Below are 22,910 nucleotides of genomic sequence, written 5' to 3'. Positions count from 1 at the left end.
ATTTATTTTCTTTTTTTCGTAGGACTAAAAGCAACTTATTTAAACGATTTATCGACTATTTGGACAGTGATGCGGATAAAATTATGATAAATCTTAGAGGATTCTTGCCACCTTGTAACTCGGAATATTCTGAATGGAATGGAGAGGAACAACAAGAAACTGTGCACCACTTGTTGCAGTTTATGACAAATCAATACGAGGCTTTCGACAAACATTTTCCTTCCTTTCATGACAGAACGATGTTACATTTTTTCATTTTCAACGAAAATTACGAAAGTCATCTAAAAATCTTCTTGGGATTAGCGTCTCGATCGACGGCCCTTTCTGACGATTGCAAATTTGCGAATTACCTGAAGGAAGTTTTCTACAGCTCAGAGAATCACTTCGAATTCGACCACTTTATTAATGGTCGGATTGAAAAAGTGTTAATAATATTACGCGAGCTTAATAGACCCAATCTGTTGATTCAACTTTATAGCATAATTCTGGCGATAGAACCGGAATCTTTTCAAAATATTTATAAGCCGCTTCCGCTAGAAGGAGACTCCATTGGAAAAGACGTGACGGATCTGAAAATACTGATGGAACGAGATTCGTATCGCATGACTCGCCTTCACCGAGCAGCCTACTACGGAAACACGAAGGCAGTCGACGAAATGTTGGAAAAGATTCGCCAAAATTTGGCTGATCCGGATCACAAAAAAGTTGCCGATAAAGTCATAAATGAAGTCATGGCTCGGGATGAATTTGGATTTACACCGTTGTACGTGGCGGCTATCTTTGATGAAGAGGAAATCTATCACCAGATGCTGGCCTTTTTAAAACAAGTTCTTCCTGGAGACATACTAGCAACAAACACAACAGACCCAGAGGGATTTGTGCACCGTGGGCTTTCCGACGCCATTGATTTAGAAGATATTGAAATGTTTCAATGGATTTTGAAAGCTGTCAAGAAGGTACTGGGGCAAAAGAAACTAACCCGAGTTCTTCGTTTTCAAAATGTTGAAGACCCGAAATCATTTGATTCATTGAATTCATTTTTCGTCAAATGCCAAACGGAAGAATTATTCAACGCAATGGCAAAGGTCGTCGTGATGGGAGACGACAATGTGAAGGATTACACAGATTTTTACGACTTGGTTTTTCACAATCATGAAACATTACAATCCCTCGAGTACATCGACGTCGAAAATCTTCAAGGATTGTTGTCACTAAAAGGAGTAGACGATTTTACGAAACGAATTCAAGATAACATAGGGTCGACTGCTACTGGCTTTTCCCTGTTATCAAGTTACCTACTAGAACATTTCACAAAGAATCAACTCGAACAGTTTGTTGAAACCATTATTTCGAAAAACAATTTTCAGAACATTAGAGGATATTGGAGGGGATGGCAGGATTCAATTGACCTTCATTCTTTATATCGGGACAGGATTACCATGGATCAATATTTGGAGTTTCACGATGAAGATAAGCGAGGTACTACGACTATTTACATCGAAGAAAAGCTTGTGCCAAGAAATAGCTATTGGAGAGATTTCATTATATCGGCAGCACGCTTAAATTTTATGCTCTCTGATCACGGATTCGGATATCTTGATGGAGTCCTTCCCATTTTCGATTGTTTGAAACGTGTGAATGACAGCTTTCGGAAAAAGCTTTTACTTCACGAAGATGACAAGGGATTTATCATGATTCACTTGAAACTAGAGGTTGTTCAACGCATGTTAACATATCTGTCGAAAGAAAGCCAAGAGGAAGTGAAACAGCAGTGGAAGGATAACGCACCTTCAATCGAAACGTTGACGTGACTCTTGGACTTGACTCTTGGACTAATAAGGAATTATCGTTACCTAAAGTTGGTAACAGAGTCGAGGTTGCACGATACTGGACCAATATCTTGCGGTTTTATTTACATCACGGAAGTGAAGTTCATCTAAAGGACTTTGTAAACTTTATCACATTCTCACTGTTGTTCAACGCATGTTAACATATCTGTCGAAAGAAAGCCAAGAGGAAGTGAAACAGCAGTGGAAGGATAACGCACCTTCAATCGAAACGTTGACGTGACTCTTGGACTTGACTCTTGGACTAATAAGGAATTATCGTTACCTAAAGTTGGTAACAGAGTCGAGGTTGCACGATACTGGACCAATATCTTGCGGTTTTATTTACATCACGGAAGTGAAGTTCATCTAAAGGACTTTGTAAACTTTATCACATTCTCACGTGACATTGGCGTGGAACAACGGAGCGTATGCAGTTACATTTTTGAATATGATCACAAAGGAGAATCGACAAAGGAAATATTGAAACTCGTGTCGGCGAAAACTGACATTTTTGGTCGGGATTCCGTGAAAACAATCTTGTTTCACAAAATAGAAGAAATTCCATTACTATTCAAAGCTGTGCTGTGGGGACAAGATATCGAAGCCTGGCTGGAAATTTTGCCAAAAGAAATCAGTGAAGAAATTCAACAATTTATGAAAATAAACGCATCCGAGTTAATAGATCAAGTGTATCAAAACCCCCAAACTCATTTCAAGATATTTAATTCCAGATATTATTTCAATAGATTGAATAATGAATACCTTGATATTTTTCCTTAGTTACAGCAATGATACTCAACTTCAACAATTTGTTCAGAATATAACATCATTCACCTTAATTATTCCCACAAATGCGCCCATTCAGCAAGAGAAAACTTGTAGCATATGGGCTGAGCTATTTAATACCCACAAATACTATGATTTCAACGCGGACCTCATCGCAAAAATGGACAAATTCATGAAATGCGTGTCAGAGAAACTGGGCTCGAATGCCGTTAAAGAGTTGGTGCTCCATAACGACGGAGAAAGACCCGTCATATTTAATCCTGCACTGAGAGGAGAGCAAAAATTGCTGGAGAAAATGCTCAAGTATTTGTCCGTCAAAGATCGAAAAAAGGTTCAGCGCCAAGTCGATCAGTTCTTGGACGAAACTTGCAAGACAGACGTTTCTCCTTGATTACTGGAACCTAATGACAAGACTTACTGGGTCGCAGTAGCTATGTGTTAAAAAATTGTCTTTTTGCCTTTGGATATCAAAGTTTTTTTTATGTTTTTCTTCTGTTTTAACGTCCGCCAGTCAAATGATTAACAAATTACAAATAAAGAATATTCTTGAAAGCGCATTTTCGTGTGGAACACCTAGTTTGAGCGTCTTACTAATACACTATCAGATTTCCGCTAGATGCAGATGTGTTACCTACGTAACTGCCAAATGATCCAACCCATTCAGCTTAAAATACTAGAAAGACGGACCCAGTACGTAAGCAGTAAATAAATGGTAACCCGAGCCGTAGCAATAGCAAGCCTGGGGAAATTGAGCATTTTTATGAGCTTTTAATCAAGCTATGCGAGCTATGCAAACAGTTTCATAGAACCACAGTCAGATCACGCGTGTTTCGACACGAACAATAAAAAAAACAGGCTATTCTTTGGGTTCAGTAAGGGATCGTTTTATTTACGACCTCAACTTTTCCCTATTTTGTATTTTCCAAGTTGAAAAGTAAAAGATGACTCACAAAAAAGACAGAACTATTTCTAATGTGATTACAGTTATCTCTTTTTTTGTGGCTCAGGCGGCAAGTGGGATGTCTTCCTTAAGCAACACTGGCGCGGATGACCGCATTTTCTTTTAGCCGCAAATAATTCTCAATTAGCAGCTGCAACCATCTTTCTAATTGACAAGCATTTTTTTTAAGAGGAGGGGGGAGATAGGAAAACCTCGATGGTACCAGTCATCTCGAACGAACGGTGCAAATATCAATGGAGCGTGATTGCGGCCGGTAATTTTCACTTCCATCACGAAAGCTAGATGTCGTAAGTCTACACGACTACACACAACTCGTGAAAATCGAGTTGGGCCATTCGATGTTTTTTTCATTCGAGGCACGTATTTGACAGGAACAACAACGCAACGCCAGAGCAGTCTCAACTTGTTTTGTTTCAAACACAACAGGTACACACAAGTTTCAACGTGTCATTCAGCTGATGAGAGATTGTCCTCATTCCCCCATAGGTGGTGGGTTCCGGGTTCCCATTCCATTTGAGCACAGCAATTCAAGAGTTTGAGAAATTCCGATGACTTGGTTTTGAAATATCAAGTGACGACAGGTGACCAACATCAAAGTAACTATGATTAACACTCAATTATTCAAAAGAAAAAAGCGTTAAAGTGTACGAATAATTATCGATTGCAAGGCTTTCTAAGGAAAATGGGACGACCTCAACGGAGTAAATAATCAAGTGCGCAATGTGCGCAGTTTGAATTCAATTTGTAAAATTAATTCACGAGTATACTTTCTCTTTCCTATAGGTGACGCATTCAGTCCCGCGTTTTGTTGCTAGAAGAGGTTTCGTCTAAACCCTCGCGTGATTCGGCGTGTGCACCGTATTGCAAAAGTGAATGCGGAATTTCGTCATTGCCTTTCAGTTTCGCAAAGGCGACGTTCTTTACTGTTTTGTGTGTAAACAACATTTGTCGGTAGTTGCAACTTGAAAGTGATTTTTACAAAATTTTTGATTTTTTGCTCAAATTGAAAAACACGAAGTGACGCGATCAAAATCAAAGGCAAATAGCCAAACATGAATTGTCTTCATTTATCATTTAAGCTAAACCGTCGGCAATAACGGATTTTTTCTAAACATGCAAGGTGAACGCGCTGCGTCGCCTGCGTTCAACTTTCAGTACCGCGGTACAAAAATAGTATTGTGAGCACTAGATGGCGTTGTGTTGCGTTCATTTGCGTGAAAAAAGACATAGCGGGACTTTGCGTTCGGCTGCTCTACCAGCGGAAGAGTGAAACAAACTTGACAGTTGTAGCAAGACTTTTTTTTCGTGGGTATCAAAAGAAATTTCAAGTATAATTCTACACACAACCGAAACATTTATTGTCGAGAGAAATTCAATTGTGAATACATGACGGATTATCATCAAGGTAAGGAAAATTTAATCTTTTTATTTAGCTTTAATATCCCAACTATAACCTTGTCTCCAAGCTTGAGAAACATTCAAAAAATTCCAATGGCCTTGGACAGGTATTTTGAGTGTTTCAACTTCTATTTTTCCAACCTAACTAAAACCCCAACTTAACTGTACAATCCCTTGCAAAATGTTAAAGTCAATTCAGTCGTCATCTTCATTGAGTGTCGTTCAGTTTGTTCGTCTCAGTTTTTCCAGCAAATTTTAACCGGGCGATGTTTCTCGGAATCTCGACTAAATCAACTGTCTCTTTTTAGACGGTGCCAGCTCCTTTTCGTTTTGTGCTATCTCTCCCCGTGAGTGTCGGGTCCTGCTCAGCAACAAACCACACGACGAGATAAGGTAAACAAATCATATCATGTCAATGGTATCCGGATGTACACATGCCAAACAGGAAAACACCTGTTGCTGTCGATGAAACAGCGCAAATAAGCGTCACGATATGAGGCAAATAAAGGAAAAAAGAAAAACTTGAAGTTGGACAAAAGTTACCAAGGATTGAGGTTTTTAAATCGAAACTGTCAATGTTGTTCTATCTCCAGGGACTGAGTGCTGGTTACAAGTTTGAACTGAGTGAGGAAAAAGAGGGTGAAGGTGGGAAACTGCAAAAAATTTGGGTAAAAGTGTACTATAGCTACCCATTTTACTTTACTTTTACTTCTCTTTTACTATACTTCACTTCATTACTTCATTTTTTTACTGCATTTTACTTTATTCTTACTATTCTTTTACTTTATTTCCGAAAGTGAAATAAATCAAAGTTGAGTAAAGTGTAACGGAATAGTAAGGTAAAGTAAAGTACAGTAAACAAAATGAAGTCGAATGAAGTAATCAAGTGAAGTATAGTAAAAGAGAAGTAAAAGTGTTAAATCACGAAAATAACCCCAGGACGTACACTGAAGTAAAGTGAAGTAAAGTTTTAACACCAAAAATAGCTAATCTTCACGTTAAGTCGACAAAAGCTTACAATCTTTTTTTCTACATCTTCCAAAAAAAATACAAAGAATAAAATAGGATAACTTTTTGCAAAAATTTTCAGAATGTACGCAGTCAGTTGATTTTCCGGTATAGATTAGAACAATCGAACATCTGTCAGTCGCATTTATAGACTAGAGAGATCAGTTCTTATCTTACACTAGACGTTGTATTTTATTATTTCGTTACAGTGCACTGCCAATGGCTATTTGATAACGGACTCCACGTGAAATTAATAGCAAACAAATGGCTGAAAATATGGAGCAAAGAAATAACAACCCAACAGCACTCGAGACTGATGGCGCAAAATCCAGCAGAGGCCCCACGACGCCGTTCAGCACAGACAGCAGCAAAGGCAACATGAAAGCGCGCGATGGATCCCACGGTTTGAAATTTGAAACTAAATTGTTGACGCTGTTTTGCATTCGGGGTTTATCTGCGGGTTACAAATTTGAACTTGGAAAGGAAAACGAAGATCTAGGCGGGAAATTTGACGACTTGATTTTTCGCTATGAAGTCCCAGACGAGACACCAGCAGGTAAACACTGGCGTTATCACTACCTTCAGGCCAAACACAAGGAGAACGAAAATAATAAAAAAATCACAGCTAATGATTTACTCCAATCCCAGGACAAGGCCCCGTTTAGTCTCAAGAAATATTTTCTTTCGTATTGCAAGATGAGAGAAAGGGGCGACGATGTTCGCGATTGCATCGTGTGCACCAATTGGAACGTTAATAATGAGCAATTCAAGAAGATCCAACTGGAGGAGGTGAAAGAACAACACGACATTTTGAAATTTGCTTCCGGGGAGAAAACTATTCGTAGTTACAAGCTCAAAATTGATCAAAACTTGCGCAGTGAAACGATTAAATTGTTGGGAGTTTCAGATATCGAGGCCATGGGAATGACAGATGCGTCTCTTGCCGATAAGTTCGAAGTTCAGTTTAGGGATGAAGAAACAACTAATTCGAATGAGGTTGAAGTGTTGACACTCGATTTGATCACAGAAAAAATCGTCGATTTGAAAACAAAGAAATTTCGTCCAGATTTCATAAACGACGAGAATCTCTCGGTCGTTGCCAACAAATTTCGTCAAAAGATCGTCGAAGTAATCGACGATTTCTATAGCAAGTTCGTCTTTGTCGTCAATATGCCAAACGAAATGCAATTCAAGAAAATGATCGAAACTGAAGACGTGAGCAAATATTATCCAAGCGACAAGTGCGAAGATCAAACGTTTCGAATATTTGCCCAAATTTCAGACGCGTTTGAAAAAAAGCCCGCCAACTTTTGGCTGACATCAGAAGAAGCAAAAAAGATTTTATTAGCAGGTGTCACTGATGTTTCGTTACAATACCAGAAACAACTAGAAGAGGAGGTGGGATTCAATGACGATGCAATTAAAGTAATGGAGAAGAGACTGAGACATTTAATGGTTACTCCCGGAAGCAACAAAATCCAGCGGATAGCCACAACTTCGCCGCGACATACGGCCGTCAAAGTCATTTCAGCTGTTCAGATTTTGATGCGAGAATTGAATCAGGAGGGAAACTACTTGGCGATATCGTCTAGTAGTCTGCAAAATGAGGAGGAAAGGAAAAGGTGGACAAATATTTTGCAATTGCCAAAATATTCTCATCATTTTTTTGTCGTCGTCTGCGATGACCAAGCACTGGTTTCAAGTTACGAAAATTTGATTACGGACGGTAATCATGCAGACGATAACAACTTAATGATAATTGTTAGTCGTGATGGACCTGTAGCCGGGATAATAGACGAAATCAAGTACACCGATTTGAGTAAAGATTTCCAAGAAAAATATTTGGCGAAAACCCTTTCGTTTCAAGGAAAAATTCTGACAGTGGGAGACTTGGTAGGTGAGAAACCGGAAGAGGTAATCGACTTCAGTTCTCTCAGTGAGTTGTCATTAGAAAAAAAGCAAGTCAAAATCCCTTCGTATGACACGTCTCGATTCGAAGAGTCTCTTTACATCAACAGACGAGTGAAAACTCATTTCGACAATCACTTTGAGGATGAATTAGCAAAGCGTCTTTACTGTACAGTAGAAAAACTCCGAAAGGAATGCAGAATAAGTCTGCCAGATGGCCACATCGAATGGCTCGTCAAAGGGGAACGACAAAAGGAAATATGGGACAAAATGAAAAACGGTGCAGATGAAACAACGCCATCGGGCATCATCGCCGAGGACAACCAATTAATTAGTTTTGAAATGGAAAGACGCTCAATTGTCATCATATCCGGAGTAGCCGGAACCGGAAAATCTACTTTCCTCTCTCACTTCTATAAAGAAATAAAAACGAAGAAACCAGATTACTGGGTTATCAAAATGAATTTAGTGGATCGATGTGAAGCAATAATGAAATGGAATGATGGAAATCAAACTAACGCAGCCGATTTTTTCGTCAACTACCTTAGTGAAACTGGAAATAACGACTCGTCATTCGCCAATTCATTGTTAAGGCATCGATTGGAGAAGGGTGACAGAATTGTTATCATGTTGGATGGGTTCGACGAAATAGACGCCAGGTGTCAAATGGGCGCTATTCAATTGATTAAAGCCATTAGTAAGAATAAATCGATTCAACTTTATGTCACAACTCGACCTCATTCGGTGGACGATTTGCAAAATGAATTATTTCAGTTTTCCTACACTTTGGAGATCTTCGACATGAACGACCAGATCAGATATTTGACCAAGTATTGGGAGACAAAATTAGACACGGAAGAAGATATTCAAGACAAGTCCATTATCCGGAAGTTTGCTGCATCACTCGCCAACCGAGTGTCGCAAACTTTGAGAGATCAAGAAAGATCTTTTATTGGAATTCCATTACAATGCCGAATCCTTGCCGAATGCTTCCAGCAAGAGCTCCAAACAATAATAAAACGAAACAATGGCCAAGATGGGCTGGAGGAGCAAACTGATTTTGAAAACCAGTTATTTGAGAATGTCAATTTTGATCTCAATAGTTTGTATAAACTATTGATGAAGACTAAGCGCCGAGTCTTTCGAGAAGAAAAAGTCAAAGCTCCAGTTCCCAATCAGATCACAGATTATGCCATTGATTACTTAATAGAAAAAATGGAATCACTCCTGACAAAATTGGCCATTGAAACTCTTGTGACAGACAAGAAGAGTTCCGATATTTTGTGGCCACCTCAGTTATCGTATCATCAGCTCAAAACTGACAAGATGCAAGAGGAAAACATGATTACTGAATTTGGCGTCAAATTTGGTCTGATAATGTACAAAGACGAGGCCATAAAGACGCAATTTTTGCACCGGACATTTGCCGAATATTTATTGGCTAAATATTTGTACAGGGGCATAGCTGTTAATCACTGTGAAAACAATTATCTTCTAGATAACGAACAGGTACGTGATTTGATTATCAGTAAAATTCTAGGGGAACGCAATTTTGATGGTGTACGAATATTTTTCGACTCCATGTTGAAGAAGACTCTTAACAGCACAGCGTGGCATGTAATTAGTGAAGGCAATCAGATTTTGCCTAGTCAATTACAAAATTTTACCAAGGACCTGGCACTTCATATTGAGAAACCACAGGATATGTATTGTACGTATGATTATTGTCCTAATCTTTTAGGTAATACCGTTTACGAACGAAACGAGAATATTTTTGATTTCTTATGCGACTGCCTCGAAATAGTGCTGGACAAAAATGGAGTTCGACAAGTTTTTAGGTCTGCATTCGAAAAATTTTCATTTCGATTCGAATCTTTCTATTTTGTAAAAAGTGGAATTTTTCAGCGGTTCACTAAATACTATGACGATGCCTATTATGGAGAACTTGGTACCATAACGCTCCAAATGTTGTATTTCAGGATGGAATTGTGTACACTGGAAACTTATCATAACATTTGGAACACGAAAGAAGCAAAAAAAGTGGTGAAAATTCTACTGGACTTGATAGAACAGAACCGAATGGTTTTCATGAATGAAGTGATGTCCCCTGGCAAGATTACAGATTACAAACAGGGAGATCTAATGTTCGAATTGCTCCATTTCTTCATTTTCAACGAATACTACGACAGTCTATTCGACCAATTCTTCCGTCTCCTATCATCGATGTGTTTGGATGACTGCGCATTTACAAACCTCCTGGAGTATACACTAAGGATGCGCGATGCAAATAACAACAATTGGGCGTATCCTTTTAACAGCGGGATCGAAAAAACGCTGAGTATTTTACGCGACCTCGGACGAAATAAGGTGATAGAAGGTTTATCCCATTTGACACTCGTCTGGGATAAGACATTCTTTGAAACATTCTACCAGCCTTGTAAACCAAAAGAAGAAGAGAACCGTTCCGACTTGCAATTGCTGTTGAAAAATAGAGATTCGAGCCGAATGACTCTTCTGCATCGAGCGGCTTTTTACGGTGACGCGCAAACTGTGGATGACATTTTAGAAACGATTCGCAAGAATATTTCTTCTGCCACTAATCATCTAGTCGAACTAGTTGTAAAGGATATCATGTTGGCTCGCAACGATGAATGTTTCACACCTTTTTACGTAGCGGCCGCCAGTGGCCACAAGGAAATCTGCGTACAAATATTGTTCTTCTTAAAAGAAATCCTTGGAACTGATCAAATTAAAGAATGCTTGATTGCTTATGGCGGGTTTCTACATAGAGCCATGTGGGTTGCGATTCGGTTTAAAAATTATTTAATGTTCAAAGTAATTTTGGAAGGGGTTAATCAGGCCTTGGGGCAAGACAACCTGTTCGTTTTACTCAAATCGAGCGACACTGAAAGAGATCGCTCGGTCCCAAAATATGACAAAGTCCTGATCAAAATTATAAGCAAATTTCTCCTCCAAAATGGCAGCGAAAATGGTTACGAAGGTTTAAACAATTTGATCTTGCATCCTGATCCCTATGTTGATAGCCGGGCAGACATATATAACACACTTGAAGAAGTGGAGGATGAAACTTTTCAGGGAATGTTGACTGTGAAGGGAGTGGAAAATTGGACGCAACGTTTCCTTGACTTGGAGATTTCTTTGGGATATCGTTTTTTATCGATTCATCTTCTTGCCAGATTTACAAGAAACCAACGATCGCAGTTTGTCGACGCTATCACTTCACCGCACACTCCAATCACTCGATCTTATCCGGTCAAAATTAGTTACTGGGCAAAATGGTTCGTCGGAGACGAATATATTCATGATTTTATGGACCTGGATTGCCTTGAAAAACTGCTGAAGTTAATTTCGGAAAATCAAGATAACGAAACGACTGACATCCAAAAGTTGCTGTTCAGCGATAGTGGGAAAGACATCACAAGAGCTTTACTGTGTCGAAACAGAAAAATCGTCTCTGTCATGTTCAATCATCTGTCAAAGATGGACAAACTTCAGATCACAAAAGATATCAAGAGAAATGGTCCCAAAATAATTGACGAGATGTCGAATTATTTGCGGACTAGTGAAAATGCAATTCGGAGAGAACAAATTTTCCGTTATTGGGTTAACATTTTGCCATTTTACGACGATGAAGATGAAGGGAATCAACAATTTGAAAAACTAGTCGAAATACTCTTATTACTACGTACCGAAGAACATGGATGGCCCAGGGGAAGGGCTATGGCAAAAATTATTATAGAAAAAGAATTGCAATACAGTTTTTGGAGTCGATATATCGACAGCTATGACGATAGAGACGGTAATAAAATTGAAATGATGGGCCAGTTTTTGAATTGCGTGTCGGAGAAACTAGGAAAAGAGGCTGTAAAAAAAGTAGTGCTTCACGAGGACTGTAAGGGTATTGTTTTACTTGGCGCCGAGTTACAAGAGAATAAACAATTGGTGAATGTCATGCTGACCCATTTAAACGACCAAGATCGTGATTGTATTGATCTTCTCATCAGCACGAATTGCCCCTTTAATTCTAGACGATATAGATCTGCCCGATCTGTAGAGCCCTGTGAGTGTAAACCTATGAATTCATGTCGGTGTTGGGATTTGACACTTTATTGAATTTTTACCCGTCGATCCAGCGTTCCAACATTGTGATTTTGTAATTGATGACAAGATAAACTCGCCTTTAATTAACTGGTAAGATCCTGAATAGTTGACAGTAGGAGTTTGCATTTTGTTTTTGTGTTTGTTGGTTTTGTTTTTTTTACATATAACGCTGGTACGCATACACAATACACTGTTGCATTATATTTTGTACTTTGTTCGTAAATTCCTTAATGCCTTTCATGTTGCAATTATAGATTTTGGACCATATACAGTAAGTCTCAGGGCGATTGATGGGAAGAACCAATTTCTGAACCAATACAACAATTTGAGCGACACTAGGGAGTCTATAACCACATCCAGACCACATCTGACAGCACAAGTAATAAAACAGTTCATTCGTTAAGTATAGTAGGGGCAACAATATTCGAAAAGTAAAACAAGTGTGCAAGTGCCTGGGGAGAAGAAGTGTGAAGAAGCTGCCTTCAGTATTGACAATTGATCGATAATTCTCTTCCGATCAAAAAAGGGAATTGAAGAAGCCATTCGCATTTCCGTATTCACGACGACGCGATCAGCGGACAATTGCATGATAAATCACAAGCTGCAATACTCTCAGAAAAGGTTTTGTATCAAGGAAAGTTTTTGTCAGTCCAAGACTTGATTTGAACTTAGATACGAAAATGTAAATTACATTTTTCTTCCATGAGCGAAACATAAATTGAAAAAAAAAAAAAAAAATAATAATAATCCCTGCCTTAAATATGCGACCCGCTTGGAACGTCACAAAATAAGTCACGCGGGTGGATGGTGAAACGATAAAAAAATCCACCAAAAAGTGTAGAGCAAAGTGCAAAGTATAGAGCTAATTTGGTCCTACCTTTAAGCCTGGGAAATACGGCCAGGGCCACCAAGGGGTCCATCAGAATAAGAAAAGTTGGATACACCATATGCGGGATGCTAGGAGATTCTCGTGAAGCACTAACATGGGGTGTACACGAGGGTTAGAGTGGAGACTGGAAGAAGTGATAAATCGCCCAAAATCGGTGGATTCTCGATTCAAGCAGGAATGCTGTTTATCTGCACTAAAAATAAAATAAGGGTCATGGAAAAACTATCAATAAAATTCACGAATAAAGAAAAGCTTAGAATGGGTCAAGGTTACATTAATTTTAATTAACAAGAAAATGTTTCCATGTAACACATTGCACACCTATACGCAAGTAATGCTGCATCATTTAAATATATTACACGTCAAAGTTATAAAAAAATTTCAATAAATAACTACCCTTTCAGTGAAATTACAATTACAATTACAATTACAATTTAAAAACATCTTCGTAATTCGTATTGAGATAGTTCGTAGTGTTAAGAGACCGGATTCAAGAGTTCGATTCAGCAATAATTTAACGACGATTTAAGCGAATTGTCGGAACAAAACGGAGCGTGAGTCGTCCGATCCTGTGTGAGGTTTAAGTGTCAAGCAATATCAGCAGTTATCCTCCAGCATGAAAAAAAAAGTGTCCGTTTAAATAAAGCCTGGAAATAAGGTAATAATTTTGACTGAAAATCTCAGAGCTGGCCGAGTGATTTAAAATCATTCAAACACGGACGATTAAGCAAATCATTGCAAAAAGAAAATATTGAAAACACAACTTCTCGTGTCTTGCATCTGGAATATTTATTAGAAATATCCATTTCTTTTTTCTCGAAGAGAAGGTTCCGCTTCGCTACAAATTGAAACAACGCGCCACAAATACAGAAGTGAAGTTGCCAAATTCCTCGTTTGATGTGCTCGTTTAAGCAAACGGCTGCGTTCAACTTTCAGTACCGCGGAACAATAATTGCAAAGTTGGCACTTGATGTCGTTCGGTTGCCTTTATTTCGGCTTTATTTACGTGAAAAACACAGCGGGACTTGGCCTTCGGGTGCTCTACCAGCAGGAGAATAAAAACAAACTTGACAGTTGTAGTAAGACTTGGAAAGTCGTGGTTTAAAATCAGATTTTTAATATAATTCTACATACATGCGAAACATTAATTGTGAACAGAAATTCAGTTGAGAATACATGACGGATTACTCCTTCATCAAGGTTAGAACCAAACAATACCTTCTATATTTATTTAAGCCTCTACCTTAACAATAACCTTGTCCAAGATTAATTTCTCGATTTGATAAACAGCATTCAAAGTAAATTCCAATGGCCTTGGAACAGATTCCCTAAGTGTTTTGGCTTGAATTTTCCCACCCTGACCATATCGGTTTTTACCCCCTCTCACCGTGCAATATGCGACGAGACTATAATAAACCTTGCGACATTTAGAAGTAAATTCAGTTGACTGCTTTATCGAGTCACGTTCAGTTGGTCCTTTAAACGTTTCCCAAGACAGACAGGGAAAACAGTTATTTGCATTTACACATTTACCGGTATTTAATAAGATAGCAGCTAGATTTCGTGCTAACCCATTTATCTGCTTCAATATTCAGTGAACTGTCAACTGCTGAGTGAGTAGCGGATCCTGCCCAACAAACCACACGGCGGGAAAAAAGGTAAAACAAACATTTCATTTCAATGGCATCGGAATTTACACATGGTGACGTACCAACGCCAGTTGCTCAAAATGAAACTGTGCAATCCGGCATCTCGTCAACAGCCAACAAGGAGAATAAGAAAAAAAAGTTGATCGACAGTTCGCACGGTTTGAGGTTTGAATCAAAACTGCTGGCGCTTTTTTGTGTCCGAGGACTGGGTGCCGGTTACAAGTTCGAATTGAGTAAAGAAAAGGAGGACGAAGGCGGGAAACTGGAAGATTTGATTTTCCGGTATGAAGTACCTGACGAGACATCAGCGAGCAAACGCTGGCGGTACCGATACCTGCAGGCCAAACACAAAGAGAACGAAGGAGAGAAAATCACGGCAAATCACCTGGGCCTACCCGATTATACACTCTCAGTTTTTTGGGGGTATTCGAGGGTATTCGAACTAGTAGCGTTTTGGTTTTTGCTACTAATAGTATAGGGGGGGTATTCTATTAGTAGCATACCTGTTCTAGAATAGGGGTTCGAATATCCCCCGAATACCCCCTATTCCATGCCTATTCTAAGAGTTTTGCTGAGTGGGGTAAGATCAGAAAAAATGTGTGGAGCGTCCGGGTATTGAACTCGGGTCTCCCGCATTCCAATCCGAGCTTCTTCCATACGGCTATTTTGACTGTATCAATTTTCTGTATTATTGATAAAGTTATTTATACGTTTTGATACTTTTGGAGTTGGGACTTTGTTGGGACGGATAAATTTTCAATCTGAAAATTAAAAAAAGTGTGCTGGGAGGCAACTCGATACACCGACGCCGTATGTGCAAATGAAACATTCTCCCACCCAGGTATTCTATTCGAATATGGGGTAAGGTATTCGATTCTTCGAATACTGGGGTATTCGAAGGAAAATCGAATCGCATAAGGGTTCTACTATGGGTATTCGAAGCTTTCGAATAGGGTTGAACCTATTCTAGACCTATTCTAAGCAAGGGTATTCGAAGCTGGAATATCCGTCGTAGAGGGTTAGAATATCCCCTGAAAACTGAGAGTGTAACCGCAAGGGAGATTTCAGTCTACCGAAATATTTCCATTCCTTTTACAAGATAAGGGCAAGGGGTGACGACATTCACGATTGCATAATCTGCACCAATATCGGCTTCGACGTGAACAGTCTTGAAAAGGGTGGAGTCGAGTTGGTGTCCATAAATGATCAACCGGAAGATATTTTAGAGTTCGGTGCACTAGAGAAGACAACAGCCCGTTACAAACTCAAAATTAACAATAACGATTGGCACAGAAGGTTAAAGGAGGAATGGTCACCCGTCCAGTTGCTTTCCGAAGAGTTAAAAGATTGTGCTACGAATAATAAAACGCCACAAATTCGTACTGGAATGCTCAGCAGCTACCACGTTGCTTTGGTCGAAGAATACGTCATCGATTGTACCAAAAAGAAATTCCACCAGGATTTCGTGAGTGATGCCGGGAGTCTTTCAGGTGGGGCCAAAGAATTGCGTCAAACGATCTGCGAGTTAGGTGTAAACGACAGTTGGAAAGAATGGAAGTTTAAATTGAGCAACAATTTTGGGAAAGGCCAATCGGCTGTAAAGAATTCATTGCCACGAAAAATCACAGAGGAGGACGTCGACGATTTCTTTGATAAGTTGGTCTTTGTCGTCGATATGCCAAACGAAAAGAAATTCGAAGAAATTATAGAAACAAGAGACATGAGCAAATATTATCAACCGGACAAATGCAAAGATCAAACAATTCGGATACTTCATGAAGTGTCAAAAGAATTTTCAAATCAAGAACAAAACTTTTGGCTGAAAGCGAAAAAAGCCAAAAATATTTTGTTGGCTGATGTCACAAAAATGTCATTAGAATATCAAAGTCGATTGGAAAAAGAGATAAAATTCAACATCAGCGCAATTCAAATGATGGTCAATCAGTTGAAGCAGAGGTTGCTGTCGGAGGCTTCCGGAAGGAAACAAGTCGAGCGGATTGCCACACCTTCGCCGCAACACACAGCTGTCAAAGTCATTTCGGCTGTTCATATTTTAATGCGAGAATTGAAACAAGAAGGAAATTACTTGGTGGCATCTTCTAGTCGTCTACAAAATGAGGAGGAAAGGAAAAGGTGGACAAATATTTTGAAATTGCCAAAATATTCTCATCATTTTTTTGTCGTCGTCTGCGATGACGAAGCATCGGTTTCAAATTACGAAAATATGATTACAGACGGTGATCATGCAGACGATAACAACTTAATGATAATTGTGAGACGTGATGGACCTGTAGCTGGGATAATAGATGAAATCAAGTACTCCGATTTAAGTGAAGATTGCCAAGAAGCTATTTTGTCGAAAACCGTTTCGTTTCAAGGTGAAAATCTAACTGTAGGAAACTTGATTGGTTATAAACCAGAAGAAATAATCGATTTTACTTCGATTAGAGAACTGTTATTTGAAGAAAAAGAAATCAAAATTCCTTCCTTCAACACGGCAACCTTTGAGCAATCGCTGTACGTCAAGAGGAGATTGCGATTACCGTTTGTAAGTCAGTGGGAACTTGGCGGGGAATGCAAAATCAGTTCATATGGCCAAATCGAATGGCTCGTCAAAGAGGAAAAGCGAAAAGAAGTATGGGAGAAAATCAAGAGCCGTATCCAAGCGTCTTCTAAGGGAGTAATTATCGATGATTTGGCTCATTTAAAAAAGAATGGGAATGAAAAGTCGGTTGTCATCATATCCGGAGTAGCCGGAACCGGAAAATCTACCCTCCTCTCTCACTACCATGAAGAAATCAAAAAGGCAAAACCGGACCACTGGGTAATCAGAATTAATTTAGTTGACTACGAAGATATTCTGAAACTTGACAATATTACGCTTTCAAATGCCGTCGATTTTTTGGTTAATCAGCTCCACGTCGTTGATGATAAAAGTTCATTTTCTCGGGCGTTATTGAGAAAACGGTTGGAAACGGGAGATCGAATCGTTGTCATGTTTGATGGGTTCGATGAAATCAACGAACTGTGTCAAGATAAAGCGATTGAATTAATGAAGATCATCACTAAAAACAAATCGACCCAACTTTATGTAACGACCCGACCCCACCTGCTCGATAAACTGCAATTCCAATTGTCTCAATTGTCTTACAGTTTGGCAAATTTCGAAAGAAACGACCAAATTAATTTCTTGACTAAATATTGGGAGAAAGAACTCGATTTGATTGGAGATAAAAATGGCACAATTCAGCAATATGCTGAATTCTTAATTAATCTAGTATCAAAATCTTTGAAAGATGAAGAAAGTTCTTTCATTGGAATCCCATTGCAATGTCGGATCATAGCCGAATGTTTCCAGCCCGATTTTTCAGTGATGGAGGAAAACTACGATAAATGTCGAGTGAAAACACTCATAGCCGATTTACTTGATGGTCAGAGATTTGATTTGGCTAATTTGTATCGTCGTTTAATGAAAACAAAACGTCGGGTCTTTCACGAAGAAAAGGCTAAAATACCTTCATCGTCAGTTCAAATTGTGGTTGACGCCATTAATCAATTGATACAAGATGTTGAGGGTCATCTGACGAAATTAGCCATCGAAACTATAGTCACTGATAAAAAGATTTTGGAAATTTTGTTGTCACATCAGTCATTGCAACTGCGATCAGTTGACGAAAATACAATCGCTTTAAACAGCCTGAAATTCGGATTGACATTCAAAAATGGAGATGAATCAAAAGTCCAATTCTTGCACCGGACATACGCCGAATATTTATTCGCTAGACATTTGTACCAAGGGTTTCTTCTCGATGAGAAACGACACAACAAGTTGCTTGATAATGAATCCATTCGCATGTTAATCCTGAAAGAAATCCTGGCGAGACGTGAGTACGATGGCGTCCAAGTTTTTTTAAATAGCATACTGAAAAATTTTGTCGAAGACGACGAAGAGTGGCGAAATAGAATTGACAACCGCGATTTACCGGAAAGGATTAAAACATTTACGGAAAATTTTTTCAAACGATATATTTGCCTTGAATTACCTCCACGGGTGACAGATCCAAGGGGTTTTGTGGATTGTTCTTCGACAATAATTCCATATCAAGGGTTCGACAGTGAAGATGCACTCCATTTTTCGCTTTCGACAAGGAATACAACCACATTCACATTCCTGTGCGATTGTCTTGATGCAACTTTTGATAAAAAACAAATCCAAACCGTAATGATGAAATCTTTCATCGACGGAAAAAGCCAAAATTTATTTTCTTTTTTTCGTAGGACTAAAAGCAACTTATTTAAACGATTTATCGACTATTTGGACAGTGATGCGGATAAAATTATGATAAATCTTAGAGGATTCTTGCCACCTTGTAACTCGGAATATTCTGAATGGAATGGAGAGGAACAACAAGAAACTGTGCACCACTTGTTGCAGTTTATGACAAATCAATACGAGGCTTTCGACAAATATTTTCCTTCCATTCATGACAGAACGATGTTACATTTTTTCATTTTCAACGAAAATTACGAAAGTCATCTAAAAATCTTCTTGGGATTAGCGTCTCGATCGACGGCCCTTTCTGACGATTACAAATTTGCGAATTACCTGAAGGAAGTTTTCTACAGCTCAGAGAATCACTTCGAATTCGACCACTTTATTAGTGGTCGAATTGAAAAAGTGTTAATAATTTTACGCGAGCTTAATAGACCCAATCTGTTGATTCAACTTTATAGCATAATTCTGGTGATAGAACCGGAATCTTTTCAAAATATTTATGAGCCGCTTCCGCTAGAAGGAGACTCCATTGGAAAAGACGTGACAGGAACGGATCTGAAGATACTGATGGAACGAGATTCGTATCGCATGACTCGCCTTCACCGAGCAGCCTACTACGGAAACAAGGAGGCAGTAGAGGAAATGTTGGAAAAGATTCGCCAAAATTTGGCTGATCCGGATCACAAGAATGTAGCCGATAAGGTCATAAATGAAGTCATGGCTCGGGATGAATTTGGATTTACACCGTTGTACGTGGCGGCTATCTTTGATGAAGAGGAAATCTATCACCAGATGCTGGCCTTTTTAAAACAAGTTCTTCCCGAAGACATACTAGCAACAAACACAACAGACCCAGAGGGATTTGTGCACCGTGGGCTTTCCGACGCCATTGATTTAGAAGATATTGAAATGTTTCAATGGATTTTGAAAGCTGTCAAGAAGGTACTGGGGCAAAAGGAACTAACCCGAGTTCTTCGTTTTCAAAATATTGAAGACTCGAAATCATGTGATTCATTGCATTCATTTTTCGTCAAATGCCAAACGGAAGAATTATTCAACGCAATGGCAAAGGTCGTCGTGATGGGAGACGACAATGTGAAGGATTACACAGATTTGTACGACTTGGTTTTTCACAATCATGAAACATTAGAATCCCTCGAGTACATCGACGTCGAAAATCTTCAAGGATTGTTGTCACTAAAAGGAGTAGACGATTTTACGAAACGAATTCAAGATAACATAGGGTCGACTGCTACTGGCTTTTCCCTGTTATCAAGTTACCTACTAGAACATTTCACAAAGAATCAACTCGAACAGTTTGTTGAAACCATTATTTCGAAAAACAATTTTCAGAACATTAGAGGATATTGGAGGGGATGGCAGGATTCAATTGACCTTCATTCTTTATATCGGGACAGGATTACCGTAGATCAATATTTGGAGTTTCACGATGAAGATAAGCGAGGTACTACGACTATTTACATCGAAGAAAAGCTTGTGCCAAGAAATAGCTATTGGAGAGATTTCATTATATCGGCAGCACGCTTAAATTTTATGCTCTCTGATCACGGATTCGGATATCTTGATGGAGTCCTTCCCATTTTCGATTGTTTGAAACGTGTGAATGACAGCTTTCGGAAAAAGCTTTTACTTCACGAAGATGACAAGGGATTTATCATGATTCACTTGAAACTAGAGGTTGTTCAACGCATGTTAACATATCTGTCGAAAGAAAGCCAAGAGGAAGTGAAACAGCAGTGGAAGGATAACGCACCTTCAATCGAAACGTTATTCTCTTGGACTAATAAGGAATTATCGTTACCTAAAGTTGGTAACAGAGTCGAGGTTGCACGATACTGGACCAATATCTTGCGGTTTTATTTACATCACGGAAGTGAAGTTCATCTAAAGGACTTTGTAAACTTTATCACATTCTCACGTGACATTGGCGTGGAACAACGGAGCGTATGCAGTTACATTTTTGAATATGATCACAAAGGAGAATCGACAAAGGAAATATTGAAACTCGTGTCGGCGAAAACTGACATTCTTGGTCGGGATTCCGTGAAAACAATCTTGTTTCACATAATAGAAGAAATTCCATTACTATTCAAAGCTGTGCTGTGGGGATCAGATATCGACGCCTGGCTGGAAATTTTGCCAAAAGAAATCAGTGAAGAAATTCAACAATTTATGAAAATAAACGCATCCGAGTTAATAGATCAAGTGTATCAAAACCCCCAAACTCATTTCAAGATATTTGATTCCAGATATTATTTCAATAGATTGAATACCTTGATATTTTTCCTTAGTTACAGCAATGATACTCAACTTCAACAATTTGTTCAGAATATAACATCATTCACCTTAATTATTCCCACAAATGCGCCCATTCAGCAAGAGAAAACGTGTAGCATATGGGCTGAGCTATTTAATACCCACAAATACTATTATTTCAACGCGGACCTCATCGCAAAAATGGACAAATTCATGAAATGCTTGTCAGAGAAACTGGGCTCGAATGCCGTTAAAGAGTTGGTGCTCCATAACGACGGAGAAAGACCCGTCATATTTAATCCTGCACTGAGAGGAGAGCAAAAATTGCTGGAGAAGATGCTCAAGTATTTGTCCGTCAAAGATCGAAAAAAAGTTCAACGCCAAGTCGATCAGTTCTTAGACGAAACTTGCAAGACAGACGTTTCTCCTTGATTACTGGAACCTAATGACGAGACTAACTGGGTCGCAGCTGCTATGTGTTAAAAAATTGTCTTTTTGCCTTTGGATATCAAAGTTTTTTTTAATGTTTTTCTTCTGTTTTAACGCCCGCCAGTCAAATGATAAACAAATTACAAATAAAGAATATTCTTGAAAGCGCATTTTCGTGTGAAACACCTAGTTTGAGCGTCTTACTAATACACTATGAAATTTCCGCTAGATGCAGATGTGTTACCTACGTAACTGCCAAATGATCCAACCCATTCAGCTTACAATACTAGAAAGACGGACCCAGTACGTAAGCAGTAAATAAATGGTAACCCGAGCCGTAGCAATAGCAAGCCTGGGAAAATTGAGCATTTTTATATGAGTTATCAAGCAATGCGAGCTATGCAAACAGTTGCATAGAACCACAGTCAGATCACGCGTGTTTCTACACGAACAATAAAAAACAGGCTATTCTTTGGGTTCAGTAAGGGATCGTTTTATTTACGACCTCAACTTTTCCCTATTTTCCAAGTTGAAAAGTAAAAGATGACTCACAAAAAAGACAGAACTATTTCTAATGTGATTACAGTAATCACTTTTTTTATGGCTCAGGCGGCAAGTGGGATGTTTTCCTTAAGCAACACTGGCGCGAATGACCGCATTTTAGCCGCAAATAATTCTCAATTAGCAGCTGGAACCATCTTTCTAATTGACAAGCATTTTTTTTAAAGGAAAACCTCGATGGTGCCAGTCATCTCGAACGAACGGTGCAAATATCAAAGGAGCGTGATTGCGACCGGTAATTTTCACTTCCATCACGAAAGCTAGATGACGTAAGTCTACACGACTACACACAACTCGTGAAAATCGAGTTGGGCCTTTCGATGTTTTTTTCATTCGAGGCACGTATTTGACAGGAACAACAACGCAACGCCAGAGCAGTCTCATTTTGTTTTGTTCAAACACAACAGGTAAACACAAGTTTCAACGCGCCATTCAGCTGATGAGAGATTGTCCTCATACGGGGAATAGGTGGTGGGTTCCGGGTTCCCATTCCATTTGAGCACAGAAATTAAAGAGTTTGGAAAATTCCGATCCGATGACTTTGTTTTCAAATAACAAGCGACAAAAGGTGACTAACGTCAAAGTAACTATGATTAACACTCAATTATTCAAAAGAAAAAGCATTTAAGTGTAAGAATAATTATCGATCGTTTTTTAAGGAAAATGGGACGACCTCAACGCTGTTAATAATCTAGTGCGCAATGCGCGCAGTTTGAATTCAAATTGTAAAATTAATTCACGAGTATACTTTCTCTTTCCTATAGGTGACACATTCAGTCCCGCGTTTTGTTGTTAGAAGAGGTTTCGTCTAAACCCT

General features: G+C 39.0%; 1 protein-coding gene across 1 annotated transcript in view; it reads left to right on the top strand.

The window, feature by feature from the left end:
• Window positions 1-22,910, top strand: part of LOC124328477 — a 48,622-nt gene that overhangs the window by 16,447 nt on the left and 9,265 nt on the right. The window lies entirely within an intron of this gene.

The sequence above is a fragment of the Daphnia pulicaria genome, chromosome 3 (genome assembly GCF_021234035.1).
Source record: "Daphnia pulicaria isolate SC F1-1A chromosome 3, SC_F0-13Bv2, whole genome shotgun sequence".
In the NCBI taxonomy this organism is placed as follows: domain Eukaryota; kingdom Metazoa; phylum Arthropoda; class Branchiopoda; order Diplostraca; family Daphniidae; genus Daphnia; species Daphnia pulicaria.
This window is presented reverse-complemented; position numbering and strand designations above follow the sequence as displayed.